The sequence below is a fragment of the Pristis pectinata genome, chromosome 4, assembly GCF_009764475.1.
Source record: "Pristis pectinata isolate sPriPec2 chromosome 4, sPriPec2.1.pri, whole genome shotgun sequence".
Classification (NCBI taxonomy): domain Eukaryota; kingdom Metazoa; phylum Chordata; class Chondrichthyes; order Rhinopristiformes; family Pristidae; genus Pristis; species Pristis pectinata.
The window spans coordinates 87,063,237-87,079,582 of record NC_067408.1 but is presented as its reverse complement, the minus strand read 5'-3'; the positions used below and the strand labels follow the sequence as shown (position 1 = coordinate 87,079,582).

General features: G+C 41.5%; 1 protein-coding gene across 1 annotated transcript in view; it reads right to left on the bottom strand.

Annotated features, from left to right (window-relative positions):
• tspan7b (tetraspanin 7b) overlaps positions 1-16,346 on the bottom strand; it is a 77,430-nt gene that overhangs the window by 33,697 nt on the left and 27,387 nt on the right. The window lies entirely within an intron of this gene.

The window sequence follows — 16,346 nt, the reverse complement described above, 5'->3', positions numbered from 1 at the left end:
TGGAATGATTATTTGGTCCCTGAAAGTGGGAAGGAAAGAGGTGAATGGACATGTGTTGCATCTCCTCCCATTTCATGGTAAGGTGCTGTGGGATGAGGAGTGGTGGGTGAGGACAGAAGAGCAGACCAAGGAATCATGAAGTATGTGGTCCCTGTCAAATACAGAAAGGGGAGGAGAAAGGAAGATGTTACTGGTGAAAGACAATGGACTGCAGATGCTGGAATCTAGATGAAAAACACAATGATGCTGGAGGAACTCAGCAGGCCACGCAGCATCCGTGGAGAAAAGCAGGCGTCAATGTTTCGGGTCAGGACCCTTCTTCAGGACTGAAGATAGGAAAAGGGGAAGCCCAAGATATAGCAGGGAAGAGCAGAGCAGTGATAGGTGGACAAAAGAGGGAGACGGGATGGACACAAGGTGGTGATAGGTGATGTAGGTAAGAGATAGTGACAGGCAGCTGCGGGGGAGGAGGGGAGAACAGATCCACTGGGGGATGGGTCAAAGGTGAGGAGAGAAAGGGAAAAAAGATAGAATAAAAAGAGGCTAGGAAAGGGAAGAAGAGAAGAAGTATGGTGGTGGTGGTGGGGGAGGGGGGGGGGCGGTGTGGGAGGTGGGATTACCTGAAGTGGAAGAATTCAATGTTCGTGCCATTAGGCTGCAAGGTTCCAAGATGGAAAATGAGGTGCTGTTCCTCCAGTTTGTGCTTGGAATTCTCCTGGCAGTGGAGGAGGCCGAGGACTGACATATCAGTGATAGTTTGGGAGGGGGAGTTGAAGTTGAAGTGACTGGCAATGGGGAGATGCAGGTCGCGATCATGGATGGAGCGCAGGTGTTCTGCGAAACGGTCACCTAGTCTGCGTTTGGTCTCACCAATGTAGAGGAGGCCACACTTGGAGCACCGAATGCAGTAAATGATATTAAAGGAGGTGCAGGTGAATCTCCTTCTCACTTGAAAGGACTGTTTGGGTCCCTGGAAGGAGGTGATGGAAGTGGTGTGGGGTAGTTGTTGCACCTATGGCGGGGGCAGTGGAAAGTTCCCGGGGTGGGAGCGGGAAGGGTGAGGGAGGAAGGAGTGAACTAGGGAGTTGTGGAGAGAGCAGAAAGGGTTGGGGAGGGGAAGATATGCTTGGTGGTGGGGGTCCCGTCAGTGATGGCGGGAGCGGTGAAGATGTTACTGGTGGTGGGATTACATTGGAGCTGATGGAAATTCCAAATACGTTGAACGGTGGGGTGGAAGGTGAGTACCAGGGAAATTGTCCCTTTGTTCTGTGCCCTCGGGGAGAGGGGATGAGAGCAGACAGAGCAGAGCGGAAAGGGGATGAGGGCAATGAGAGAACAGCATTTGATGGCTCTGGGCTTGTACTCGCTGGAGTTTAGAAGGATGAGGGAGATCTGATTGAAACCTACTGAATATTGAAAGGCCTGGATAGAGTGGATGTGGAGAGGATGTTTCTAGTAGTGGGAGAGTCTAGGACCAGAGGGCATTGCCTCAGAATAGAAAGATGTCCCTTTAGAACAGAGATGAGGAGGAATTTCTTTAGCCAAAGGGTGGTGAATCTGTGGAATTCATTGCCACACATGGCATTGGAGGCCAAGTCATTGGGTATATTTAAAGTGGAGGTATTTAGGTTCTTAATTAGTCAAGGGTTACGGGGAGAAGGTAGGACAATGGGGTTGAGAGGGAAAAATAAATTAGCCATGATCGAAAGGTGGAGCAGACGAGGGGCTGAATGGCCTAATTCTGCTCCTGTGTCTTACGGTCTTACATGTGGGAAATAGAGGAAATGTGGTTGAGAGCTCCATGCATTATGGCAGAGGGGAAGAAGGAGGACATTTCCGGGGCAATAGGTTGATATATAAACAAGGGAAACTTTTATGCAAATATTTCACAATTCTCAGCTAGTATACATTCCACTAAGAAATACGAACTTGTTCAGAAAATTGATCTATCCATGGTTAAGTAAAGAAGCTAAGGATAATATTTGATTGAAAAAACAACAAGATGCTAGAGGAACTCAGCAGGCCAGGCAGCATCCGTGGAGAAAAAACAGTCAATGTTTCAGGTCAGGACCCTTCTTCAGTCCTGAAGGGTCCTGACCCGAAACATTGACCGTCTGTTTTTCTCCATGGATGCTGCCTGCCCTGCTGAGTTCCTCCAGCATCTTGTTGTTTTATTATCTAGATTCCAGCACCTGTAGTCCTTTGTTTGTCTGATATTCAATTAAAATATATCTATAATGCTGCCAACCAGAAACTGGGAGAGTCATGGAAAGCAGTAAAAGATGAAAATATTGATTAGAAAAGGAGGGAATTGAGTGAAGAGAAAGCCTTCACTCAAGTAAAAGTTTCACAGAGAAAAGGAGGTGGCCCAATCTGCATTTGGTTTCTCCCACGTAGAGGAGACCGCATTGTTAACACTGAATGCAGTACATTAGATCGGAAGAGGTGTAAGTGATGTGTAAGACTATTTGGGTCCCTGGGCAGTGGAAAAGGGAGGTGAAAGGACAAGTGTTGCATCACCTGCGGTTGCAAGGGAAAGTGCTGTAAGTTTGGGGGTAGTTGGCTGGAACAGAAGAGTGGACTAAGAAGTTGTGAAGGGAACAGTCCTTGCAAAATACTGAAAGGGGAGAAGGGGGGAAGATGCGTCTCTTTGAAGCTGGCGAAAATTGTGGGGAATGATCTGTTGAGTGCAGAGGATGGTGGGGTGGAAATTGAGGACAGTGAACTCTATCCTTGTTCTGTCTCAGAGGAGAGGGGTTGAGAACAGAGGCACAGGGAATGGATGAGATGTAGTCAAGGACTTTGTTAACAATGGTAGAGGGGAAGCCACAGTTCAGGAAGAAGGAATGCATTTCAGAGGCACCTGTACTGAAAATCTCATCATTGGAGCAAATACAGTGGAGACAGAGGAAGTGAGAGAATGGAAGAGTTACAGGAGACAGGGTGAGACGAAGGGTGGTTGAGGTAGCTGTGGAAGTCAGTAGGCTTGGAATGGATGTTAGCCTATCTCCTGAGATGGAGTTGGTGAGATCCAGAAAAGGAAGGTGAGGGCAGGGTAGAACTTGGCAGCAAAAGTAATGAAATTACAGAGTTCTGCATGAGTGCAGGAAGCAGCACTAATGCAGTCATCTATGTAACAGAAAAAGAGTTGAGGAAGAGAGCCCAGGTAGGACTGAAACAAAGACTGTTTCACAAATTCCAAAAAAGACAGGCATAGCAAGGGCCCCTGTGAATGCCCATGATTATATCTTTGATCTGGAGAAAGTGAGTGGAGTTCAACTGACTCCAGTTTTACCCTATCAGACATTTCCCACCGTCCCCACCTTCCCTGCAGTTTAATGAGCTCTCCGCCCCAGTTTTGACAAAGGGTTTTTGACCTGAAATGTTAACTCTGTTCCTCTTCCCACAGATGCTGCCTGACCTGCTAAGTATTTCGAACATTTTCTATTTTTATTTTAGATTTCGAGCATCTGCAGAAGTCTATGCAAATTAACTTTGCAAGAGGTGTATTCAGAGAAGGAAACTGTTCACTCTTACCAAGGTGATAAATATGGTGAAAATGATGAGCCTTAGGTGATTTCTGCTAAATCATTTCCACAAAGAAAGAATTAACTTGCATTTACAAAAAGACCTTTTTATGACCTAAGGACATACTAAAGAATTTCACAACCAATAAAATACTTTTGAAGAGTATTCACAGTTATAGTCTAAGGAAATTAAAGCTATAATAACCATCTGGCAGGCTTTCATTGAAGACTCACAATCCCACCCAAAACATTAACAGTATTCTCCATAACTACACAGCTCAGTGGCCATGTAAATAACCCCAGAATATTGGCATCTGCATTAAATTCACTGAGGGTTCCATTGGCTCCAACTGCTAAAATCCTGTATTAAAGTATGCCAAGAAGCTGCCAGGTTACAACTGAAGTAAATTGTAACCAAATTTATTTCCATAAAAGTTGTATATAGCTAGTGTTTCCTTCATCTCATCACCAGGTGCTCTTTCTCAGTGCCCAACTCACTCTGGTGAACCCACTTACTATCTAGCTCCTAAAGAAAACTTTTTGAGATGGAGCAAGCTTTTGTCTCTTTTTTTGGAATCCTACAGTGCTTAACTGGCCCCACCCATGTGCTAAAATATTTAGGCACAAGACCAGTGTGGATGGAGGAGCCCCATTTCTGTCTTTAGTGTCTGGTGAACCTAGTTTTTTCTTCACTGTAAGATTCTCCAGGATGCATCAGTAGCATTTAATTGAGTAAATGTTATTCCCTTGGTCTCTAACAAACAATATTTTGCTTTTTTCAAAAAGATAAGTGGAATGATGTGGAGTTGTTAACCAATATCTGCAGTTATTATAAATGCAGCCTTTCAACTATTTGAGCTATCTGTTCCTTATAATTTTTCCTGTAAATCTCTAGGTACGATCTAACCCCAATTATTCCCTGTACTTAAGCAAGTACAGCCATAATTTCAAACATTTCTTTTATAATAAAGAATATTTTATCTGGATAAAGGAAAATTAAATAAAAAAATATTTAAAGATATTTCCATTTCTCAGGAACTCATCCAGATTTGTATCAATGGTGATCCAAGCTATATTTAAGACAGATATTATCTTTTCAAATGTAGAAAAATGGGATGATGACAGAAAGGATTTAAAAGGAAAGCTACAAAAGAAAATATTCTCGTTCATTTTTAAGATGTTTTCATAAAATATCACATGGAATAGAGCTATATAACTTGAAAGCTAAATAAACTGTAACTAGATAACTTCTGAATTTGTCTTCAATATCCACTGCTATTTTCAGTGCAAATCCAATAAGAATCAAATAAATATAAAAAGCTCATAAAATGTAATAAGCCAAATAGATTAGATTTGATTACTATTATGTATGATATTGGTGATTCATTCTCTCAAGCAATTGCTGTTATATTTTAAGCTTCAGATGTGGGTTAGGAAGTTGTAGATTAATTCCACTTCGGAAACAAGGCTGACATTTGAGCACAGTATTAAGAGGCCTCTGCCCCTTAGTATGTGCAGCTTTTAAGATGATATAGCAAACCAAGATGTATGTCTGCTTTCTCAAATGGATATAAGGGATTACACAGTACTATTTTGAAGAAGAGCAGAGGAAATGTATCTGGAATCATGGTTAACATTTATCTGTTAACCAATATCACTGTAACAAATTATCTAGACATATGGTAGTATAGGAGCGGCACGGTAGTATAGTGGTTAGTGTAATGCTATTACAGTGCCAGCGACCCAGGTTCAATTCCTGCCGCTGCCTGTAAGGAGTTTGTACATTCTCCCTGTGTCTGCGTGGGTTTCCTCTGGGTGCTCCGGTTTCCTCCCACATTCCAAAGACGTACAGGTTAGGAGTTGTGGGCATGCTATGTTGGCGCTGGAAGAATGGCGACACTTGCGGGCTGCCCCCAGCACATTCTCGGTAACGCAAAAAGACACATTTCACTGTGTATTTTGATGTACATGTGACTAATAAATATCTTATCTTATTTCACATTGCTATTTGTGGTACCGTCCTGTGCCCAAATTGGCTGTGGTGTTTCCTGCTTTGCAGCAATGGTTACACTTCAGAAAGATACCTTTGTAGATAAAATGAATTTTAGACTAATCCTGAATTTGTGATGGCAGTATATAAGCACATCTTTTTATTCAAAATTGCATTAAACTATATTCAAATCCTTCAACAGATGTACTTATTTCATTTATAAAATTGATTGAAACAAAACTTGCTTTGAATTATAACATTTGAAATAAATCCACACTCACTGATATTTTGTTTAAAAAAAGTACTTCAAACTAGATAAAAAGGCCTGACATTCCAAAGACCTTAATTTTTTTTTGCCCTTTATGCTCTTGGTATATTTTTCAGTCAGGTCATTCATTACACAAGACACTTGTCAAAGCAGCTGCCTCTGTTTACATAAACTACAAGAACACACTATAAACCCTGAAAGGCAAACATTTACCTGGAAACTGAAGTATTTCAAGGTCAAATAAATTTTTCACAGCCAGCAGTGTTTTATAGTAGTTCCATATGTTTTTTAAAACTTGAGTTTTTTTGACCATTGATGTTAGAAGTTAACCTTTGCAAATGTTAAATCCATCAGAGTAATTCATGGGTATGGTGCAAAACCTAGAATTGTATTTCACATGCAAGGGAAATACAATTTTTTCCTCCTAAGACCAACTACAAACCATGCAGGAATGTATGGTTTTGATTGTGAGTTTACCATAAATGAAAAAGGAATGAATTTAAGAAAGAATAAAGATGTATTTCAGTTCGAAATATGGTCCCAGGAATTTAGATTAGATTAACTGGCCTGCAACTACATGGATTATATTGGATATAATTTCTGTGCTCCCTGCCAGATGTGCTTTTCAGTTCAGAACTACTGATAACTTTGATAAGCGAATACCATTCCCCCTATAGTCTGGAGCATACCTATTTCTGCTCCAAATCTATTAGATGATGGCATGAACTAAAGATAATACTGTGATATTGGCTTTGACAACACCACATGTGCATTTCCTTGCCTTTACGGAAAAATAGACTAAAATAAATATAAAGCCTTGCTGTAAACCAATAAATGAGTTTAATTTATATAAAATGCATGAACAGAAAGGTTCTAAAATATGTCCAGATATGTTAATTTGGTACAAATCTGTTTTAAAAAAAAGCAATACAAAGATAAACTGGGTTGGTGTCAGGACAAGAGCTTCAAGCTGTATCTCTTCCTTTTTCCAGCTGCATTGATTCATATCATGATGGTGAGAGAAAGAGAAGGAAGGGGACAGCATATTTGTGTGATGGTGAGGAATTAAAGTAAGTGGAAAAAATAGAAATAAGAGATGGCAAGGGAGAGGGAAGCAAGTAAAAAATTGTGATTACAGAGTGACATGCATGACTGCAAGGCAAATAAGTGTGTTTCAATGCACTTAAAAATTGTCACTGCTGGAGGTAAATGAAGCAGCCAACTTATTCATAATAGGGCCTGCAAAGAGAAAATGAGACAAATGACATGACAATTTGTTGTGGCTTGGTTGGTTGAAGGATAATTAGTAAGATCAAACGATCTAAAATGCTCCTCTTTGAATAGTCGTAGAAAGGAGAGAGGAAGAGGGAGTTTAAAGTGGATGCACAAGAGGGAAGATCTGGGAGAGAGGGAGTAAGGAGTTAAAAGCAATGGGATAGACGGAGGGAGAGATAAGGAGACATGAGATGAAAGAATGGGGTGGAACAGAGTGAATGAGCTGGCAAGAGTGGGTGTGAGTAACAGCAGGAAAGAATGAGAGGTGAAGATATAGATGACAAGAGTGGGCATGTTCGTCCACCTGAGTAAGAAAATAGTGTCTTGGTTTAAATAACTCATCCAAAAGATAGTATCTCTGGCAATACAACACTCCCTCAGTTATGCACTTGACTGTTGGCTGAAATTATGTGCTCAGTTTCCTTCTGGTAGGCAGGTGCCATCTTGGCTTCATAATGTGTTAAAATGATCTCCCACAGTTTCAGAAAGTGGGCAGGCACAGTAGTGTAGCAGTTAGCGTAATGCTATTACAGCGCCAGCGACCCAGGTTCAATTCCCGCCGTTGTCTGTAATGAGCTCGTACATTCTCCCCGTGTCTGCGTGAGTTTCCTCTGGGTGCTCCAGTTTCCTCCCACATTCCAAAGACGTATGGGTTAGGAAGTTGTGGGCATGCTACGTTGGCACCGGAAGTGTGGCGACACTTGCGGGCTGCCCCCAGAACACTCTACGCAAAGATGTATTTCACGGTGTGTTTTGATGTACATGTGACTAATAAAGATACCTTATCTTAAGGACAGCAGCAAGAGATGCAAGAGCAGGAGATGGTACAGATGGTTGCAAGATAAGGGTGGGGTGAGAGAGTGTACTTGAAGGCAAGAGAGGGACAAGAGGTAGAATGAGAGGGAACTGAGAGAGGAATGGATGAGAAAGAATGAAAGGGTGGGTGAGAGGGCAGGAGCACTGAGACAGAGCAATATAGCAGTGGGAGAATAATAAAGGGGAAGGGAATTGACAAAGTGAGAGGAAGAGTATGATTGTAAGTGGGCACAAGAATAAAATAACAAACATCTCAAAGAGAAGTAAAAGCCGAAATGATCCTTTGCTTAACTCTTTTCAGGGGAATGCCCCAGCAAGCTGTTAAAGTTAGCAGTTAGTGCCTTTATTTTGAAGTGGGAGTGCAAGATACAGACTCTTTTATTTAAGGCCTCTCCTGGGAGCATGGAATGAAAACAATTCTCAGAAATTTAAAGTACCAGAGAGAAATAATTTTATCAGTATGGTGTGAAATGCTAATTATGCAATAATCCCTGCTGTTTACTAACTAACATTCCTAATTACCATAGCAACAACCTGCAGTCCATTTCTGTTGGCTATGAGAGTTAACTAGTTTTAAGCCAAAAGTAATTCCAACAATATCAAAACATTCATTTAATAATAATCTATACAAATTAAATTAAAGCAATACAAACTTATTTTCCCTTGAAAAATAGTGCCTGTTTTCTGTCTTTTTGTCTCTACTGTTATCACCCTGAGTACTTTTAACCAGGAATGTTTCAATTCTACCTCTACTCTAATATCTCTTCTTTGGATCTATTGAGGGCTATATTGGATGGCGCTGGAAAATAAACTGGGATTACACCATGCAATAAGCCGTATCTACTCAAAATTCATGTTGTGTTTTCACCAGCAAAATTTCAATGACCAACCAGTATTACTACCAAAAGCAGCTTAGTACTTTTGTACATCACCAGTTTCACAACGTTATTAGAATTAGCTCGAACTAGCTAATGTTGATTAAAGTTATGCAGCAGCTCTTAAAGGGGAGGTGCTTTATGGTTGAAAGTGGCAGTGGAAGCCATTACAAAGGTCCGAGCCACTTGCTGAAGCCATTGGTGAAACTGGTGAGAGCAGACGTTCAGATTTTCAGACACAGCAGCGGAGGGCTTGATAGAGTGGAAGAAAGAGTTTATCTATTCACAGATGCCTATGAAAATCTGCAGGTGCACACTGCAGGATCTCTGGAAAGAAACAGCTGTTGAGTTCAATGCAAGGAGAATAGCCTCAAAAGCATGGTTTCAGTGTCTTGAGAAATTCAGTGGACTTTCACGTGGTCTGGGTTAGTGAAAGCATCTTCAAATCAAACCTTCCATTAACTGACCATTCATTTCACACACTACTCATCTCAACACATCCTGTTATATTATACCTTGCATGCATACTAATCCAAGCCTCACATCCAAACCTCACACTTTGCACACACTACCATACATTCAACCAACATACACACTTGGCTCAAACACACTGCATGACACTATAGTTAAAGCCAGGGGTAATATCTCCATTGTTACAATACCACTCCATCTCCTGTGTTTCACTGCAGGATTTGTGAAAGGAAACAAAAAAACCTGTACTAAGACACCAAGGATAATTTCAGAGACACAAGAGATTCTGAAGATGCTGGAATCTGGAGCAACATACACAAAATGCTGGAGGAACTCAGCAGGTTAGGCAGCATCTATGGAGGGAAATAAACAGTCAATGTTTTGTGTTGAGTTAGAACTGTGGAAGTCAGATAAGGTTGCAATATTATCATCCCAATACTCTAATATGCACCTTTATTGAACAAGACAGCAAAATTTACCTACATATTTCAACAGACATGTCATCAGGAGCTGCAGACTTACCTGTGTCCTTATGAAATTAAAGGGGCAAAAGTTATTTCCACGTGATTGAAATTTCATTTATAAAAGTTTATCCTATTTGAATTAAAAACTGCAATTCAATATTCATTGCAAGTTCCATTGTGAAATGGGAATCAGGCATGTTAGATACTTATAGGGTTACCTTTTCAATTGTTCGATTATTTTTGGATATTTAACAAGTGCTTGTGAAAGAGCAATGCTCTCAAATCTGCTAACACTTATTCTTGGAAGAGGTTCACTGCCAAAGTCACACATTTTCTGACTCATAAACCAAAATGGCAACTAAACTGAAATGCAACTTGATGGTTCAATTTGGGCACAGAGCCAGCCTAAATCTGACTACAGTTTAAAAACTAAAAGTATTTCATTGAAATTTCTAAATGAAGTCAGGCTATCTGACACATTTGATTTTTACCAAGGTTTATCCTTCTTTACATAATCAGTAGACTGATTCCCCTGTCCCTTATCAGTTCCTATATCTCTTCCTAAATAGTGGTCTCAACTTAATTACCTACTCCGCACCTATAATTTCACAACCTTCTGTTTTGTAAAAAAAATATTTTCCTGTTCTTTGTGCTAGATCGTTTACATTTAACCTGATATCTATGCTTCCTTGTTTTAAATCCTAACCATTATAAAGTGTCTGTTTCTATGTACTCTGTCTCCTTATTTCATGATTTTAATTGCCTCTGTCTGTTCAAATAACAGGCACAATTTTTGAAGTATTCCTTTGTTCTTAAATATCCTCTCACCAGCAGCACCCGAGTGAATTAATGCTGCACCATTCTATTGTTTCAGTCATTGTCCAACTGAATGGAACTGCACCAACCTTGGACTAAGTTGTTTCTTCCAAAGTGGTCCCACTCTCGTTGGAAGGTGCATTGTGGCACAGGGTTTCTCCATGTGTTCCCTGTATAGTTTTGACAGCCCCAACTGAGAATGAATCTTTGTGAACATCTTTAACATCCACAAGCATTCAAAAGCACAACAAATAATAAAGAATTAAAATTATTTTTAATAAGGTAAAAAGGTTAAGCACGTACATTAAAAATAGTTAACTATGTTAAATAATTTGAAATAAATCAAGCTCAATGATCCACATCATGAAAATCAAAAGAAGGTACAGATGCTAGAAACCTGAAACAAAAAACTGGAAAAGCTCAGCAGGCCAGGCTGCATCTGTGGTCATGAAACAGTCAACATTTCGGGTCTGCATTCCTTCGCCAGAACTGGGATTTACCCATCACTTCTGTGGAGAGCCCAATGATTTCAATGGGGCCATTTGCTTGCACAAAGCTCAAGGTAGGTTTCCAGCATTCAAGTTCATAAATCTGATGAAGTTTGTGTTGTCCATGAGGAGTCCACCAACACAGAGCAGGAGTCCCAAGGCCAACACCATGCTGGAACAGAAAGCAGCACTTCAATTTGCTCCAAGCTGATCTGCTGCCTATTAGCCAGGTCAGCCCCATTGTCACTATGTATATTCAAGGCTAATGCAGTTGGTCAGTAAACTTTAGGAGAATCAAGGTTGAGGCAGAAGAGTAGAATTGAGACTAACTGAGGTCAGCCATGATCTCATTTAATGGAGGACCAGCTTTGAGAGCGGTTGACCTTGCTCCTGCACCTCTTCCTTATGTTTCTGTTCTTTCCAATGTACTGAAGTTTGATACCAATTAATCATTGCAACCTGAATCGGAATGATTTACTTTTATAATTTAAAATTCTTTATAGGAAATCCAATATTTCATTAACATTTTCATTTGAGATGCTGCTTTAAATGTTTAGTGAGCTTGAATCTTCAAGTCCTTCACCTCCTTCACATAACAAGTCTTTTCCCTCATCAAAATATAATTACTTCATTTCTTAACCACGTACTTATTAATTCATTCAGTTTGCTGCTTTGTTATGCACTAAGCTCAGGAACTCAGGAAGGTTATCAAGGAAAATGAGTGCCAATGAAACCATACCCCTTCAAGAATTCAATGAGTTGAAGGATAAAGATATTAATCTAAAAGTATGATAATTTGTAGAGAGTGGAAGTAGATGCTATTTTGCCATTTAGACACAATTTGAGTCAATACCTACATCCAAGATTTTATCAGCTGATTGAAAAGAAGATGCACAGGGAGAGGTGATGTGAATTTTTGGCTCACTCCTAAGATACTGCACAATAACTGCTTGGGAATTTCTGCTCTGAGTATTCTACCTAGCTTGTTATTTATTAGGCAAGTGGATCCTATGCTGCAGAGGGCTTGTTGTTACCTACACTGAAGGCAGCCAGTAATTGATCCTGTGGTAATTGCTCCTTTGGGATGCCCCACCCATGGGGTAGAGTGCCAATGTGTGTGAAATACAGAATGCCACATCCTAAAAATTCAACCACCTTTGTTTAAAGACCATCGATAGTCATGATAATGGTAAAGGTTACATCCTTGAAACTTGTAAATTATATAAAAGAAAGCTTCTCTGGATATATGCTCCTGAGGTTTGATGGCAATATATACAAATGCAGATCTCAGTCTTAAACAGTGAGGGCTTAGCACAAAACTAAGATATGGTAGTCTGGAATTTCTATCCTGATCTCCAATTTTTATATGCATTATAATGTTCAGTCTTAATTTAAATAATGGATATTACAAGGTTTCTTGTATTTGATACTTTAAAGGTTTGGACACAACAGAAACAATGATACCCAACAATACCACTTCCCTGATTTTCCGGTGTGGTGTGAGGATGGCATGTGCCACCCATGCAGAGGTAGGTCATCACAGAACATTTAAGGCCTGCTCTGACATTACTTAAAACTGTATTTTAGTGGGCCCTGGGACATTGACTCCAGGAGAGGACTGCTGCCACAGGTAAATGCACTTCAGCTTATAAACTGAACCTCCTCCTGGTCACAATACCATCCCGGATCGTGGGACTGATCTTTGACATACATCTACCTCCCGCCCCAAATCCTTATCCTGAGACCTGATACCCACCCTGATTGAGAACCCAACCCTCACCCTATCAGGTGATCATGAGTCCTGTCTCAGTAACTAGTTTGGCCCTTAACATTCTGTAAAGTATATGTGCTTCCTAGGTTTTTAACCTCAAATGAAATCCACTGCAAGGTGTACTGACATGTGATACACAAGAAGTATGTGAAGTTCATTCAAGGATTTTTCAAGACTGTTAGTTTGCAATTCTCTCCAAATGTTGTTGTGACCCAGAGAACGTGACACACCCTAAAAAAGGTGGCAGCCTTAAAGTAACAATCATTGTTCACAACCATTATTACACATACTACACCTTTCCACACTCCCCAACAAATGGTGACCATCTCCTGGCTTGTCTCCTTCACTTCCAATGACCCAGTCTGACTCGAGAATTACCAATCCCCATCTACTGAGGAACATCCTCTCCCACCCCACAAGGCCCGTCTCCCTCCACATCCCTCCAAATGATGACCCAATCTGACCCTTGAGTTCCAATTTCTTCCATCACCACCCCACTCCCCCTACATCCATTCCCCCTGCCTCCCCTCCCCCAACCACCCCCCCCCCACCCGCACCGGCCCAAAAACCAGACCTGATCAGAGACTTCCCTGATTTCCTTTGTACGCTCCACAATGGCAGAACATTTAAAAGACAAAGTGTGCAAGGCCTAAGCTATACCTCATGATGTCTTAGGCTCTCCAGGAGCCAAATGACTTCTAGACTAGCTTACTTACTCCTTCCATCTTATTCACCCATAAATACAAAGAATCACTGGGCTCACCAAGACTTCCCCATTCAGACAAATGTGCAATCATTGACTCACCACATGTGCATAAATGACATATTCTGGTAATTTCCTTTAGCTCCTCAAGCAGGAGAAGTTTCAGGATTAAGGTCACTCTAAGAACCATAGGCCAGGCTAAATCAGACTGGATTGGCCTCAAGTCTGGTCTTAGAAAAGGGCATAATTCAGAGACCAATACTTGGCACTATTGTCACACCTAGACTAACTTTTCTGAGATGGCAGATGAATGTGGGTGGCTTGACATCAGGTTTCGTGATGTCTGTATTTCCTTTCAGGTTTTTAAACTCTTGCATCAATAGGGTGAATTCTGGTGAATAAAGTGTATAGGTTGTGCAAGATAAGGGGTGTGTAAACACAGGTAAGCAGAGGGCTCCAGCAGCAAAGCAATTCCACAACACATAAAATTAAATGGACCTTAATGAACATGCTGCAGTGACAAGAAAATCCCATCAATGATTCCAGCTCCAATTTGGCAAAGAATTCTGGCTCCAATGAGCAGCAACACTTGCCATTGTTTAACCTCTGAGCTTAGTACAAACAGCCATGGTTGCCAACCTAAACTGAAGAGGATAGAGTACCAGATGAACACAATAATCCTTCCAAAATCTCAATCAATTAATAAGTCGAATGGGACAAACAATTAATATCAAATTATGGACAATTTTGCTGTAAATCCATGTGAATAATTTCATTAAGAGCTAGCTGAGCAGTGAGATATAGTTACCCACAACTAGGGCTGGAATCAAATTTGACTTGCAGAGGTAAATCTGCATCAATTTAATAAATGTAATGTTCAATTCCCATATGCTCATTCTCTCCAAACAATAAGCTGGGGAATTCTCACTGAAATTTTGTTGGATATTTTAATTAATATTTCAGTGCAGCTTATTTTGCTTTCCATCCAGTCTCCTCAGATTCTTCTAAAGCTGTTAACATCTTGCTGGATCATGGTTCCATGGGTCCTGGTCGCATTCTGATATTGCACCCTAATGGAAAGACATTGTGTTATTCTTTACAGTTAAGTGTTAATCATTTCAACTGTAAGGAACATCACAGCTGTGTCCAATCTCTCAAAGCATCCACAGTTCAATTATGACTAATAGATAGCAAACAGAAGCAGAGCTTAACTAAGTCTAATTGAAAGTTAAACTTCTGACAGCGTTAGACAGACTGGATGCAAGGAGGATATTTCCCCTGGCTGGGGTGTTGTGAATGAGAAGTCAATGTTTAAAACTAGTGGAAGACTGAGTCTTATTGTGTCTTATGGTGTAAGACTGAGATGAAGATAAATTTCTTCGCTGAGAAGGTAGTGAGCCTGTGAAATTCACTGCCATAGAGGGTTATACAGTTGAAGTCTAAGAAAGAAAAAGATACATTTCTAGTTGTGAAAGGCATGAAGTGCATGGGGAAAGTGAGAATACTGTGCTGAGAAGGATGATCAGCCATGATTGCACTAAATGATGGAGCAGGGTTGAGCGGCAGAATGACATACTCCTGCTTCTATTTGTCTGCTCTTGTGCTTCTAAGTGTTCCTCTCTGTAGAGCAGTGATACTGAGGCTATTTCTCCCATCACATGTACTACCAGGCAACAGAACTGGAGCAAGAAAAACAAAGGACTGCAGATGCCAGAATCTAGATGGAAAAAAACAAGATGCTGGAGGAACTCAGCAGGCCAAGCAGCATCTGTGGAGAAAAGCAGATGTTTCAGGTCAGGACCCTTCTTCAGGACTTAAGATAGGAAAAGGGGAAGCCCAATATATAGGGGGGAAAACAGAGCAGTGATAGGTGGACAAAAGAGGGGAGGTGGGGTGGGCAGATGCAGGGGAGGAGGGGAGAGATCCACCAGGGGATGGGTCAAAGATATGGAGGCAGGTGCCCCATGGAGGGAGGGGAGGAAAAAAATAGGTGAGGAGACAGAAGAGATAAAGGCTAGGAAAGGGAAGAAAAGAGGCATGGTTGGGGGTGGGTGGATGGGGGTTGTGGGGATTACTTAAAGTGGGAGAATTCAATGTTCATACCGTTGGGCTACAAGGTTCCAAGACGGAAAATGAGGTGCTGTTCCTCCAGTTTGTGTTTGGACTTCTCCTGGCAGTGGAGGAGGCTGAGGACGACATATCAGTGATGGAGTGGGAGGGGGAGTTGAAGTGACTGGCAATGGGGAGATGCAGATCGCGGTTACGGGCAGAGTGCAGGTGTTCTGCGAAACAGTCACCTAGTCTACGTTTGGTTTCACCAATGTAGAGGAGGTCACACTTGGAGCAGCGAATGCAGTAGATAGTATTAAGGGAGGTGCAGATAAATCTCTCTCTCGCCTGAAAGGACTGTTTGGGTCCCTGGATGGAGGTGGTGTAGGGACAGGTGTTGCACCTATGGCAGGGGTAGTGGAAAGTCCCCGGGTGGGAGCTGCATGGGTGGAGAGGGAGGAGTGAACTGGGGAGTCGCGGAGAGAGCGGTCCCTGTGAAAGGCAGAAAGGAATGGGGAGGATAAGATATATTTGGTGGTGGGGTCCCGTTGGAGATGGCAGAAGTGGTGGAGAATGAGGTGCTGGATAAGTAGGCTGGTGGGATGAAATGTGAGGACAAGGGGGACCCTACCCCTTTTGGGTCTGGGGAGGTGGGGGTGAGAGCAGAGGTTCAGGGAATGGCAGAGATGGGGGTGCGAGCTCTCTCAACAACAGTAGGGGGGAAGCCACAGTTAGTAAAAAAAAAAGTTGGACATCTCAAGATGTTCTGGAATGGAAAGCCTCTTCATGGGAGCAGATGCGGTGGAGGCGGAAAAAGTGAGAGAAAGGGATAG